The following is a 14,498-nucleotide window of genomic DNA, read 5'->3' as shown; positions in this document are numbered from 1 at the left end:
TTTGGCTTTAAATTCACATACTGATGGTCTCCATATTGATAGTGCAAACCCAGACTCCTCTGAACTCCACATCCACCTGCCTGTTTACCAGCTTCCCTTGGAGGTGAAATAGGAATCTCAGCCTAGACTCAACTCAGATCCCCTGGATCCTCTTCCTCTTCCCCAAGCCTGTTCCTCCGTCAGACTTCTCACCGCGGTGCACATCAGCGGTCTCCACCATTATTAAGGCCAAAAACCTAGGCTTCATCCTTGATTCGTCTCTTCCAGTTATTCAGTCCATATCCAAGTCCTGTGAGTTTTATCTGCAAATGCATCCAACTTGTCTACTTCTCTCCATCTTCCTATCCCCCTCCACATCAAGCTACCACCCTCTCCCTTGGACCATCCCAATAACCTCCTGAGGCCTCTCTCTTCCAGCTCTTGTCCCCTCCAATGGATGCATTTTTCTCAAGGAGCCAAAGAATTCACTTCAAAATATAATGATTATCATGTAGATCAGATTATATCGCTGTACTACTCAAAACACTTCAATGGCTTTCTTTTGCACTTAGAGCAAAATCCAAATTCCTAGTGATGGCCATTAAGATCCCAGATGAGCAGGCCAGGGTCTCCCTAACTGTTTCTATTCCCCTAATTTCAGCCCTAAGAGCAATGGCCTCCTTTCATTACCTCGACTCACTGTCCCCTCTGCCTGGAATAGTCTTCTGTTCATCTGGACATTACTGGCTCATTTGCACCCTTTAAATCACAGCCCCAATGTCATTGCCTCAGATAAGTCCTCCCTGACCATTTCTTTTCCCCACCCCCGAGCTTTCTCACAGCACCCTGTTTATTGCCTTCACATGAAGCATTACACCCTATCATTAGCTCATGTATTTGTTTACTGCTTTTTTCTGTCTCCCCCGCTAAGACATAAGCTCTAAAAGGCAGGACCCACTGGGCTTCTTTAGTGTCTAGCCCCTGGCACAGTGCCTGGAATTTCCTGGAATCTCAGTAATTCTTTGAAGACAAAATTTTTCCCTAAACTGTAATATTACTAAAAGAATTTTGTCAAGTGTTCTGATTTTTAGTAAAAATCCCATAAATATTATGTATTTTCACCCTACTCATAAAATTTTTTTGTCCTTTTGAAGGTACCAAAGGATTTACGTCTAGGACCAAAAAAACACATTTGGTAGTTGTTCAAAATCTATGGATTTTGCTTCACTTAAAGGCTGATGTTTTTGAAAATCCTAAATTTTACTTGTCCTACAATTTCATACAGAAATTTTAATTTTTAACTTTTCTCAAGTTTAATTATTTTTACTTGATTTGATGAAATAAAGCATTAAATAAAATTCTGTGATGTCATAGGCACATAATTTCTCTGAGAAAGCTCAGAACTTACCAAAACAAAAACAAAAACAAAAAACTTTGGGGGGATTGTCCAGCTGACAGTTTCAAAAGCAACACTGGTAGAAGTGATCCAAATGAGGCAGCATCTTGTCCTCAGATTCGTGTCTATTGTGGTCATGCATTAAGATCTTTAATCTTAGTTGAAGGAAACTATTGCCCCTCCGTGATTGTCATTGGCCAAATCACCACTCCCAACCACTTTTTTTTCCACCCCTTGTCTGTTCCCATAAAATGTGGTGCATTCTCCCCAGAGCTTTCTTAATGCAAAGTCATGCATACATGTTGGAGTTCAAATAAATAAATCTTCTCCTATTCACTGTTTACCATTTATATCACAAAGCTCCCGCTGACCAGCTGGCACCCATGGAGACTCTAAAGGTTCTGGGGCTTGATTTATTTTTCAGTCTCTTGATTCATCTGCATGATGCCACTGTTGTATATTACAGGGGCAGGGCCATCTCCTCTATAAATTATGAAATCAGCTGGGAAGTCTGATTGCCTGTTAGTGAATGTGCGCTCCGTGAACATTAATCTACACACTGGGCTGCAGTCAACAAAGTCCTGGCTTCAGGCCAAGCCACCAGTCCTGGAGCACTTTTGACTGCAAGTCAGGCTCACCAAGTTAGACAGGTGTGGAAGACGGATCGCAGAGCAGCAATCCCAGCTCTGGTGGGATACGGAGGAGGGTGGTGACTTTAGATTGAAGAAACTCCAGAAAGGCTCAGCAGAATAGCTTCAAGTAGACCATGACAACTGAGAAGCAGCAGTGAAGTCCAGCCTTTCTGGCACAGAGGATTCAGAGGTAGAGTGGCTCTGAGACATCACAGAAGAGGGGGGCCAGGATGCAAAACAGCTTGAGGCCCACAAAGATTCAGGATCTGGGAGACAAAATCTAGCTGATTAAGGGCATGTATGCTGTGCACATCAGACCAAGAGGAGTGTGTGTGTGTGTGTGTGTGTGTGTGTGTGTGTGTACAGATGCATCTACCAGAAATGAGGCAGCTTCCTTCCAAAGTTACACCATTTGTCAGTGGTGTCATCATTGCTAAAGTCCTCCATAAATCTTAGGACTACATCTTTTAAATTTTCTACAGAAATAATGCATGGCCTTTGCCAAAAAATAAATAAATAACACACACACACATATACAAAATTGTCCTGAAGTGTACAAAGAGTATAATGTCAAATGCAAAGTTGCATATAAAATAGATAAACACAAGGTCCTACTGTGTAGCACAGGGAACTATATTCAATACCTTGTAATAGCCTATAATGAAAAAGAATAAGAAAAAGAATATGTATGTATACGTATAACTGAATCACTATGGAGAACATTATGGAGAGTCCTTAAAAATCTAAATATAGAGTTACTATATGATCCTGCAGTCCCACTCCTGGGCAGATACGTGGAGGGAACTCTAATTTGAAAAGATACATGCTCCCCAATGTTTATAGCAGCACTATTTACAATAGCCAAGATATGGAAGCAACCTAAATGTCCACCAACAGATGACTGGATAAAGAAGATGTGAGATAGATAGATAGATAGATAGATAGATAGATAGATAGATAGATAGATAGATACACACACACAGTGGAACACTACTTAGCCATAAAAAACAATGAAATAATGCCATTTGCAGCAACATGGATGGACATAGAGACCACCATACTAAGTGAAGTAAGTCAGAGAGAGAAAGACAAATATCATATGATATCACTTATATGTGGAATCTAAAAAAAAAAATGATACAAATGAACTTACATACAAACAGAAATAGAATCACAGACATAGAAAACAAACTTAGGTTACCAAAGAGGAAAGCAGGGAGGTTGGGGGGAGGGTGCAGAGGGATAAATTAGGAATTTGGGATTAACACATCCACACTGCTATATATAAAATAGATAAACAGCAAGGACCTACTGTATAGCACAGGGAACTATATTCAATATCTTATAATAACCTATAATGGAAAAGAATCTGAAAAAGAATATATATATATATAACTGAATCACTTTGCTGTACACCTGAAACTAACAGAACATTGTAAATTAACTACACTTCAACTTAAAAAGTGTAAAAAATAAAAATTAAAAAAGCAAAAAAAAAATCCCTTAGAGGTACAGCAGGTAGTTAAACCCTATGGAAGGTTTGAGACCCCTTGATTTTAACCTTAAATGTTTAATTCATATGACATTTTAACAAGTCATGAAATGCTTTTTTTCTCATCTTAGTGTAAAAGAAAATTTTCAAGAAAAGGGTAAATCTACTGGTGGATGGCATATGGAGGTCAAGATCTTACATAGATTTTTAGTATTAAGGCAGAACAAATGGACTGCAAGATTACCAAGAAAACAAATTCAGAGCAGTAACCTTTTGCAAACTGCCAAATTGCTGGCAAGATGAAAGCAGGGTTGCATTTGAGAAATTATGCAGTGTGTGCGTCTCGGAGAAATGTACAGCACGGAGAAGTATATGTGTTTTCATCTGAAACTCTATTTTTAATATTCATAATGACACCAACTGAAGCAAATCTGACTATATGTAGAACATCCAGTAAATGGTGGATGGTGGCGGTAGGGAGGGGGGAAGTTAAATGGAAACAGAGGCTCTGGTGAACCAAGTATATTTTTGAAATATCAGACACCTTCAGCCTGGATGCTGAAGATCACTACGCAGGGTGAAAAAGAAATCGAACGTTTGCCCAGAAAAAGTCTGAAATCGCAGCAAAGAGAAAGCTGGATTCTCAGCAGTGTGAAGGAAGGGAATATAGGAAAGAAAATGTCTCTCTGCATATCATAAAAACAGCAAAATTTCCAGCATATGCTGCTATTTTCCTTTTTTATTTTGGCAGACCATTTTTGTGACTTAGTTACGGGTGGGGTCGTTCTCGGATGTATGTTTCAGCCAAGAATGATGAATGCTCAGACTATTTTTCTGACCTTACATGCATTTACTTCTTGGTTTTTGTGTTTTTTTTAATTCCCCATGTGCCTTCTCCTAGTGTTTTCTATCAGATGGGGTTCCCAGGCAGCTCCATGTGGGATCACATCAGAGATGTGTGGAGTAATTCCACTTAGATATAATATTGACCCACTTCTGAAATGTGTTCCCTTATTTCCTATGTTTGTTTTGACATAAACAAGAGAGTGAGCCAATGAGAATTTAAGTAACAGAAGACTGATAAAGAAGCCAACACACACTAGTAAATTTCAGCTCCTACATCCATCACTTTTTTTCTAGACTTTGAGTAAATTACACATAAAGGTTTTTTCATAGTTCAATCAGGATATTAGATATTTGGGTCTATATTATTTTCTGATTTTTTTTCCCACTCACACATTTCTCTATGTTGATAAAGCTCACATATTTATGTTTAATACCTGCTGGATTGTTCCATGTTCTTAACATGCTATTGCTCGTTGAGCTGTTGCCCTTTTGCAGTGCATCTGAGTGATTATTAAATTTTTACTATTATATACAACAATATATTTGTGTAAGATATCATGTATTTATTTCTCTATTAAGTCACTTTTTACATATTTTTCAAAAAATGGAATTCCTGCATGAAAAGGAAGCTAGTTATGATTAGGAAGCTCCTGTAACCTCCTACCAAGTTGTTCTCCAGAAAGCTTCAATTTGCTGTGCCAACAGCCATGGAAAGTATGTCTGTTTTCCCATATCGTTTGTGAAATTGACCTTTCTCACATTTACTAATTTGAGAAGCTCACCAAATGGATTCTCATTTGTGTTTCTCTAATTTCAGAAAACACTGTGACTTTTAATGAAATTATTTATAGAATTTATTTCTTTGTGTGCTAACTCTCTGTTCATCTCTTTTGAACATTTATGAATGTATATGTTTATATGAATTTTCACATATTTTTATAATAGAGACAGTAGAGAAAAGAGGTCGAAAGCATGACTCTGGTGCTAAATTTCTGGATTTGAATTGAGGCTCTGCCACTTACTAGTTAGTAAACTTCAGCATGTTGTTCCACCACTCTGCATCTCAATTTTCTCATCTGTAGAATGGTGATAATAATAGGACCTGTCTCACAGAGATGCTGTGAAGATTAAATGTGTTGTTATATGCAAATGCTTAACACAGTGACTGGCACATAGTAAGTTTATGTAAATGTTCCCTTTTATAAATAAGCTTTTGGTTTTAAGTTTGCAATTTATTTTTCCATTCTGTTACTTTCTTTTTGGTATTTATTCTATGACACTAAATTGAATATGTAAATATACCCAAATATGCCCTTTTATTGCTAGGAAATGTGTTGTTTTATTAAGAAAACTCTTTGATTATTTGGATTTTGTTGACTCTATGGTATTAGAGTATGACTTCAAGTGGAGGTAATAATTAAAATATTTAGCAGTTGACAACATTTAACAATGATTAATCACTGCTTCAGGAGCCAATCAAAAAATTTAACAATAGGAATCAATCAACCAAAACAAGGCATCCACCGATCAGAAAAGATCTTATCAAATCAAAAGTTGGCATAAACCGATAAAAATACACTCTGTGCATCAGTTAACTATTTTCTGCACTACTAGCTAATTGTTCTATTGACGTATATTTAATACCAAATTCTTTCCAAAGCAGGATATTACTTCGGATTTGCAGTACAGCCATTTCTCCTTCCAATAGGGATATTTAAGTGGTTTAATTGTGTTCAAAGCATGTGTTTTACCGTTTACTTCTAGTTACTTAAAACATCTACTATAGCTACTCTCATCAGGACCATACGAATTGCAAAGTAATACCAGAAATAAGCAAAGCTCAGCTTGTTTATGCAGATTTCGAATGAAATATTTAATGTATATCAGCCATTTAAGCCACGTAGTATAGATTTGGAGACGTGTTGTCACAACGTTAAAACCGGATAAAAAGTGAAATAAAATGGGAGCTGCATTTACCAATCTTATTAGCAAAGATTCCAGGACTACATGTTATGTGGACTATATCGTGACTTTGTTTATCACGGTTCCCCCATTCTGTCTCTTCCCTTTCGAACTGTAATTGGTGTGTTTCATCATGTGCACATACTGAGACTTTTGAATATCTCTGTAGGAAATACAGTGCGGGCCATCCTGTTAGAGGGGCGTCCCCAGCACACTGAGGGGTGGGCTAATAAAGCCGGCACACGATGGGTGAGCTCAGATACAAGCAAAAGTCACCCGAGGAGATACTGCCTTGGCTAAAAAGGCAGCAAGATCAGGTCTTGACGATGGCTAATCATGGGGTTAACACGTTCTAAGAAAACAGGTGTCAACTTTGTGGAATCCACAATTTGGAAATCCAGAAAATGTGAGGGCCAACATTTCAGAGTTCACGGCCGTCATTGGAGGAGGGGGCATTGGACAGAGTGTGAAAGTGTATAAGAGGCACCCCCAGGAGCAGTGGGGAGTAGGGAGCAAAAACAGGGGGGAAGCCTATGTTTAAACCCCAGCTCTGCCACTTACCAGTGACTTCAGTCAAATTACTCAGCCTCTCTGGGCTTGCTTTCTCCTCTGTAAAATGGAGATGATGATGATAATGCTGACCCCGGGGACAGTGAAGTAAGCTGATAATACATGAAAGCATTTAGAAAACCACCCAGCATATAGGGACTACAGAAGTCGATAATGAGTAGAGACTTTAGAACACACCTAGGACATAGTTAGCACTCAATTATTGTTTGATGCTATTAGTCATAAAGATTATTGTGCTTGGATGACATAGTGACCAAAGCGACCCTCTGACTGTCAAACAACTTCCTATGTAAATTTCCCAAGTGGGACAGGATGTGCTGATCTAAGAAAATGACTGTCCGGTCCAATGAGGTGGTTGGAGCTCTCATGGAAGTTGATCTGGTGTACGTATCATCCTGTTATGCATTTGATTTGTATGACTTTGGCTGAGGAAACAACAAGATCTGCTTTTCAGACCTGCAACCCTGAAAGCTTGACTTTGGACAGAGGTGACTCCATTGAGATGTTATCCCTTTGCATGCTACTGCCTGGGTGACAGGACCATGGCCAGTCACAGTCACATCCTCCAGGAAACTACTCATGAAATGAGACCTGCGGAGCTGGCATGAGAAAGTTCTAGCGGAGCCACAGGAAGGTTAGTTGATTTGTGAGCACACACCCGCCTCAGGCCGACACTTGCAGACTGTCGACAGTCCCAGCAGCACAGTCGCTTTTGACCCTGAGCATCAGATAAACATGCAGAGTGCCATGCAGCCAAACTGCTTTCCCGTTAGTGTCTGTTACTCAAGGAATTGCTTATTCCAGCAAAGATGTGGCATTCACAAACATGCACAGTGCTTTTTGTCCTATTAATAGTATTTAAATAATTAATTGTGTTGTGTCATCCGTTATATTCACTGAGCGGCAATAATTTGACAAGCGTGGTGGTATAAATACCCACCAGGCACCCCATGGGTTGTAGGGAGTCCTGCAAAAGGTCACTGCGTCTGCTGGAGACTTGCTGAAATGGTGAGGAAGGCTTTACAGAAATTTTGCTGGAAACCCCCACTGGGAAGATCTGTTTTCTATGGTCTTATTCATTTAAAATTTAATAATTTTTCAGCATTTATTGCTTTGACAACAAGCTCCCATTAGAAAAGGAAAAAATACAAAGTAAAAATCTTCTCTCTTGCTTCAAACTGTGATAGTTTTATGGAATGCCATTGTTTGAAACCAAATGCCAGGACAGTGATGCTGGAGCTGGGTGAAAGTTACTGGCTGAACTCCAGGGAAAGGACTCAACAGCAATCTCACTCCAGTCCCAGAGACCAGGCTCGTGAATGAGTAATAGAAAGCAAGTTCAGGTGCTGAGGGTGCTATCATGATCCAGAGATGCAGTCCTCATCACGTGTATATAGCATCACATGTTCACCAAGACCTGGCATTCTTCCTGGCCTTCCAAGACAATTAATAAGTCCCTTACTGACTCTCTTTTTCTTTAGGTTAAATACCTATAATTCATTCATCATCCCTCTTAAGAGACGGTTTGTGTTCCATCACCATCTTGACAAGATTTGCCCAGAAGACCCTTTAAGAGGGCCATATCCTCTGTAGGATATATGGTATATATCCCAGAATATACGATATCCCAACTTTAGGAACCAAAGGGGTTACACTCGCCCATCAAAGTTGTCAGCTAACTACATTTCTATGCCAGTCCTGGAGGTCCTCCCAAAAGGAGCCATGTGCTTCTATGACTCAGCTTTGACAAAACAGCCAAAATTCACCATGAACTTGTCATTCTTGGGACAGGGTAAAGTCTTGAGAGCAGTTTTTTGAAAGCTGTCAAAGCACAGATGTTAAACTTAGAGAATAATAAAAGAAAAAAAAGGAGTAATGAAACTGCCAACTCCTCTCTTCTCTCCAAGCTGTATTTAGGCAAAATTCTATTTGTTCTCTTAAGGAAAGAGAAGACTGTCAGATTTAAGGGCCCAAGCAAACAAGAAACAAGGCATGTTAATTGAAAGAATTATTGTAATCGAAGTTTGAGTGCAAAATTACATCCTTCATAATTTTACACTTAAATGAAGTGCATTTCTGCCCATGCTTGTAAAAGACAGAGAATTTTCCTCATGTCTGACACATCAGACACCAATAACCTTGCCATGCAGTAACCAGAGAAGAAGGCTGGATGAGTCTGAAAGCTTTTTTTATTGTAGTGAACACGAGGATGGGAAAAATGCATTGTCACTCCATTATGTGGCCATCTAGGTGTGGGGTAACTGATCAAAAGCCCTGAAAGTGTGTCTGCAGACAACAAAGCATGTAAAAAGAAAAGTTTTGGTTCTAGAAAAGTTATATGCATTTAGCTTTTTATATATTATAAACTTTCATATATTCTGTATTTCAGAATTAAAGCATCGTGATCTAAAAATGTTATAAAATAAACATCAGCTAAATGAATCCAGGCACCACTTGATAAATGTCACTATACTATATGCATTTGTGACACAATACAAAGTAGGGCTTAAAAAATATAAGGCACTGATGCTTAATCATTTTTAACAACTATTTTTGTAAAAGTCCCTGGTAGATGCAATTTACATGTAAAATCTTTCAAATATCAGAACGGATTAATACAATAATGAAGAGAACTCATAAATGAGCCAGGTGGGAGAGGACTGCCAGGATCCTTAAGTCAGCTCTGCTCTGCTGATGGCTGCATTACTCATGATAAGCATCATATAGTTGATGTTCTAGTTGGTCCTGGATTATTTCTCTGTAACAATGAATAGCTTTTCTGAGCCACCTCTATGCTTTCCTTCAGTTTCTCCTATGACAAATGGCTTCTTGCAGTTAAAGAATCAAAGTGGTACAGTCATCCAAATGTAACAAAGACGTGCGGTGTCTCTGTGTCAAGCTAAACAGTCTTGAGGTCAGTGTTCCTTAAAGTGGGGTTCCAGACACCTATGCTGGAATCCCCTAAAGAGTGTCTTATTTACAAACAGGATTCCTAAGTCCTGTCCAAGACTTAATGACTCAGACTCTCCCAGTCTGTAGACTGGGACGAGGCCTTTTCAACAAGCTCTCCAGATGATGATCTATATCATAGAGCTATACACCAAAACCTACACACTAAGTCTTGAGAAACAACCCTGTAAGGAATTGCACCAGGTACTTGAACTTAATTAGTCTTGTAGAAATCAGTGGTCCACAGCCCTGAATGTGCAGTAGAACTACTGGGGGAGGCTTAAAGCCACACAACCATAACTGCACTGAATCCCCAAAATACCTAACCTGGCCTGAGGTGATGCCTCATGTGTTATTCTAATCTATAACTAGGACTGAATGTTCATAGCCGCATTATTCCCAACAGCCAAATGTAGGGAACTCAAGTGTCTATCAATAGATAAATGTATAAATAAAATGTGGTAAGTATATATATATATATAATATATATATACACACATAAAATATATATACAATGAAATACTATTCAGCCTTAAAAAGGAATGACATTCTGAAACGTTGCAACATGGATAAACCATTAAAACATTATGCTAAGTAAAATAAGCCAGACACAAAAGCACAATTACTGTCTTCTTCTTCTTACATGAGGTATCTAGAAAAAGCAAATTCAAAGAGATAGAAGGTAGAATAGGGGTGACCAGATGCTGAGAGAAGGGAGAGATGGGTTTAGTGCTTACTGGTTACAGGGTTTCTATTTAAGGTGATAGAAAATATTCAGAATGTGTAGGGGTAATGGTTACTAATAGTGTGAATGTCTTTAATGCCACTGAATTGTGTACTTAAAAATGGTGACAGTTACACTCACAATTGTAATTACAATGATAAACTTCATGTTAGGTCTATTTCACCACAAAAAAAAAGTTTAAAAAGGTAAAACACATATATAACTGGCACTGAGAACTTCTGTACATAACAGACACAGGTGAAGCAAACCACTTGCCAAAGAAACTCTTGCACTGGTCACTCCGTCAGTTAAAGCAATTTACCAACTCTTCATTTCCCCTGAAAAAAGGTGAAGTCCTGAGCATGGACTGAAAGGCCTCCAGGACTTGGCCCTGGCTCCCCATCCCATCTTATCTCTCATCCCTACCCCCCATCCTTCGTTGCAGCCATAAATTCAAACTGAATGACATGTAATTGCCTGAATTAACTATTTGGATCCGCACATCCGTGCTTTTCCCACTTGCTCTTCTTTTCTGCAAAGCAATCTCCCTGCCAAAGGCTCCTGGTCCAGCTCATTACTGAAGGCCATAGTGTCAACCCTGGCTACACATTAGAATCACCTGGGGAGGCTTTTAAAACTAACCGTGCCTGGGCCTCTCCCTGGACCAATGCAATCAGTCTGTTTCAGAAGTGGGAACATCTGAGTATCGGTAATTTTTTAAAAAATGCTCCCCAGGTGATTCTAATGTGTCCCGTGGTTGGGAACCACTTGTGTACTTGTTCCTCGATGTGTGGCTTGCTGACCAGCAGCCTTGACATCCTCTTGGAGCTTGTTAGAAGTGCACAATCTCAGGACTTGTTCTAGACCTACTGTGTGAGCAGGCCAGTCAAGATGACTGTTGTCTTGCTGTCTGTACATCCGCTGCTCAACCAGTTCCTGCTTCACTCACATGACTATCTAATCCTCTTCATTGTAGAGTTTAATTAGTAACCGCCTATGTGCTTGCTCCCTGCCCCAGCTGCTGGTTTCCCTGGTAATTGATGAGCCAACGTGACATCAATTCTCCCTATAAATGGTAGCCTCCTTCTCCCCCAAGGAGGGAGGTCTGCTGCCCTGTCCTGCCTGCTGCCCACGGTGGGGCTGTCACTCCAGGATCTTTGGTTCTGGCAGGTAAGATTCCCCTGTCCTCCAGGCTCTTTCTTTGATCTCAAGGCTGGGCAACTACAAAGCTTGCAGGCCTGCAGGGTGCAGCCCAACACTTACTGATTCAATATTTACATTGTAACAAGGTTCATTGGTCATTTATATGCATATTAAAATTTGAGAAGCGGTCTGAAGGCTCATCTCAGGGCTTGAAGAAGCCCACTCCCAGCCACTGTAGCTTTGTTGGCCACAACTGCCTAAAACATACCTCTGCAAGGGCACTTCTCTCACTGTATTAGGATTTTGAGATTTTGTGGTTAAGGATAATATTTTATCTTTATATCTTTAGTACCTAGCTGAGCCTCTTCCATAGAAGCTTCTATAAACAATTACTTGAATTAAATTAAAATTTAAAAGCAACAGTTAATCTTCTTAGTTAGAAATCTCAAAGCCAATGATAACACTCTCAAAGTAAATAAGGCAGGACAGTAATAAAAAGAATCCACAAAAACAACCCACTTATTGAGCAAGTGTTATGTGCCAAGACCTTCAAATATGGTATGTTCAGTCCTTACGATAGCCACACAAAATAAGCATTTCCATCTGTTTAGTAGATGGGATAATTGAAGGTCAAAGAAGACAAGAAATTTGGTCTCAGAGCTGTACATGATGGGACTGGGATCTGAATCCAGCTTTGTCTTTCACGGCCCATTTTGCTGAGCTTCTAGCAATGTAAATAAAACAACCTTCATTTCAGGACCTCCTGAGGGTATCTTTATTCCCTGCTTGATTCCTTTCTGACCTGCCACTCCCATCCCTCCCTCTCTACCACTATGACCTCCCCATTGGGTTCCAAGCACTTTCTCCTGTCTCCGTTCTGTCCACCTCTGCCTGCTTTCCTCCCCCTCAATGGCCTTGTCCCCTCAACAGGAATTGAAGTACATTTTAGACTCTTGTTTTAATTTTCAAATGTATTTGCTTTTTCTAAAATTTAATATCAGGTCAATTACATTCCTCAGTAGGTATTTAAGATTTCTGATAAGTCCTCTTCCAATAGGACTTGAAATAGGTTATAGATTAAAATACAGTTCGAAGGTAATTTTAATTGGAAGTAAAGGATTGTATTGTTGCTTCTTTTTGGTTTGATTGTATGCAAATATATACATTATAAGCCTAAATTAAGTTATTTTTTGTTGGGAAGTCAGGCTCCAAGCACCACTCTTGTCCTTCCTTGCCCTTCAACAGGAAAAAAAAAAACCCAGTTCTGCTCCACAGTTCTTTTGCTTCTACGTGTCAAATACCAGATTGGATGAAAACATTAATTTGAGGAAGTAAATGTTTTATTATTTATCTAAATATCATATATAAATATGTATCTTCACTGAGAACTGTAATAGTTGGACACGATCCAGTTCACAAATATTTTTTCTTTGAAAGAATGTGTTGTTGTTGTTGTTTTTAATAGAACATTTCAAAAACTTCCTAATAAGAAGCAATGGTAACATTAACTTAAACAAATGTCAAGACCAAAAAACCCCAAATTTAATATAGAACAGTAATTCCTCTGCTGGAATAAAATTTGAACAGAAAAGAAATAGCAGAGTGATGTATAGCCTGGTATAGCCAAATAAAGATTACCACAATATTTTATGATGGCATTGTAAAGCCAAATGGGATAAAATCACTGTAGGGTTGAGCCCCCACAAAATAACAGACCAGCCCTGGCAATTCAACCCCAACAGTAATATATGTGTTGGCTAGTGTACCCTCTTTGGATGTCTTTCCCCTGTATTTCTTGGTGAGAACTATACCCACTGTGAAGAGTTAGCCATCACTGTAGGGTGACCAACTTACGCAGGTGTGTCCAGAACTTCCTCACTTTAAGCTCTTACCTTTGTCCTGAAAACCCCTCAGTCCCAGGCAAACGGTAATGTTTGGTCACCCCACCTGGCGGTCGTGTTGTGCCTGACCACAGTGCCCCTCCCTATTTGCATGTACAGGGGCGGTACTCTGACTCACACTGAGTCAGTCACGTGCTGTCTCCTGGCTAATCGTCCTTTTCTGCTGCAGGTTTGAACTGAGGAGATGTAAACCAGGTCTTGGGCAGCCAGGGCACTGCATGACAGAGCTGGCTATGCCCTCTCCCGAGGCATCCCATCTAAGGCACCATTCACATTCTAGACGTTAGAATTCTATGTGTTCACTTAACACTTTCAGTGGCAAAGAGTCGTGTTACTCCAAAATCAATATAGTATGACAATTTCCTGAGCGATGGAATTAAAGTGTATTCAGGAAGGAAGCCTATTTCTAATTGACACCTAAGTGTCATATGGGCTGGTGGCCACCCTGAAGGCCGTGTGCTTGGTGATATGGTTTAGGGGATCTGAGAAACCCACTCAGTGGAGAGAAGGGAGGACAAAGAAGCCATGAGCATAAGCAAAGACCAGAGCCCATGTGTGTGAAGGCAGGCATCAGTTCTTCATTCCAATCTTCCACCCTGAGCTTGACTCCTTCTTTAGGAAAATATTCAGGGAACTTTCAACAAAATCCTCCTTTTTATTTAAATCAAATAAGTGGATGCTATAACTCAGAATTAACAAAGCTAAGCCTGTAATTTGCATCCAAAAATTGTAAGTTGCATCCACATGACCATAAAAGAAACATTATCTGACAAAAATTGTTACTTTTATTTATTTTCTGAAATGACCAGAAATTTCAATAAAAATAGTTAATCTTCTTAGCACATTACTCCATGCAGACATCGCCTCTGAAAAAAAAATTTATTAGGGAAATCATAACTGGGAA

The sequence above is a fragment of the Camelus dromedarius genome, chromosome 4 (genome assembly GCF_036321535.1).
Source record: "Camelus dromedarius isolate mCamDro1 chromosome 4, mCamDro1.pat, whole genome shotgun sequence".
In the NCBI taxonomy this organism is placed as follows: Eukaryota; Metazoa; Chordata; class Mammalia; order Artiodactyla; family Camelidae; genus Camelus; species Camelus dromedarius.
The sequence above is the reverse complement of the archived record's forward strand: the minus strand, read 5'-3'. Positions refer to the sequence as shown.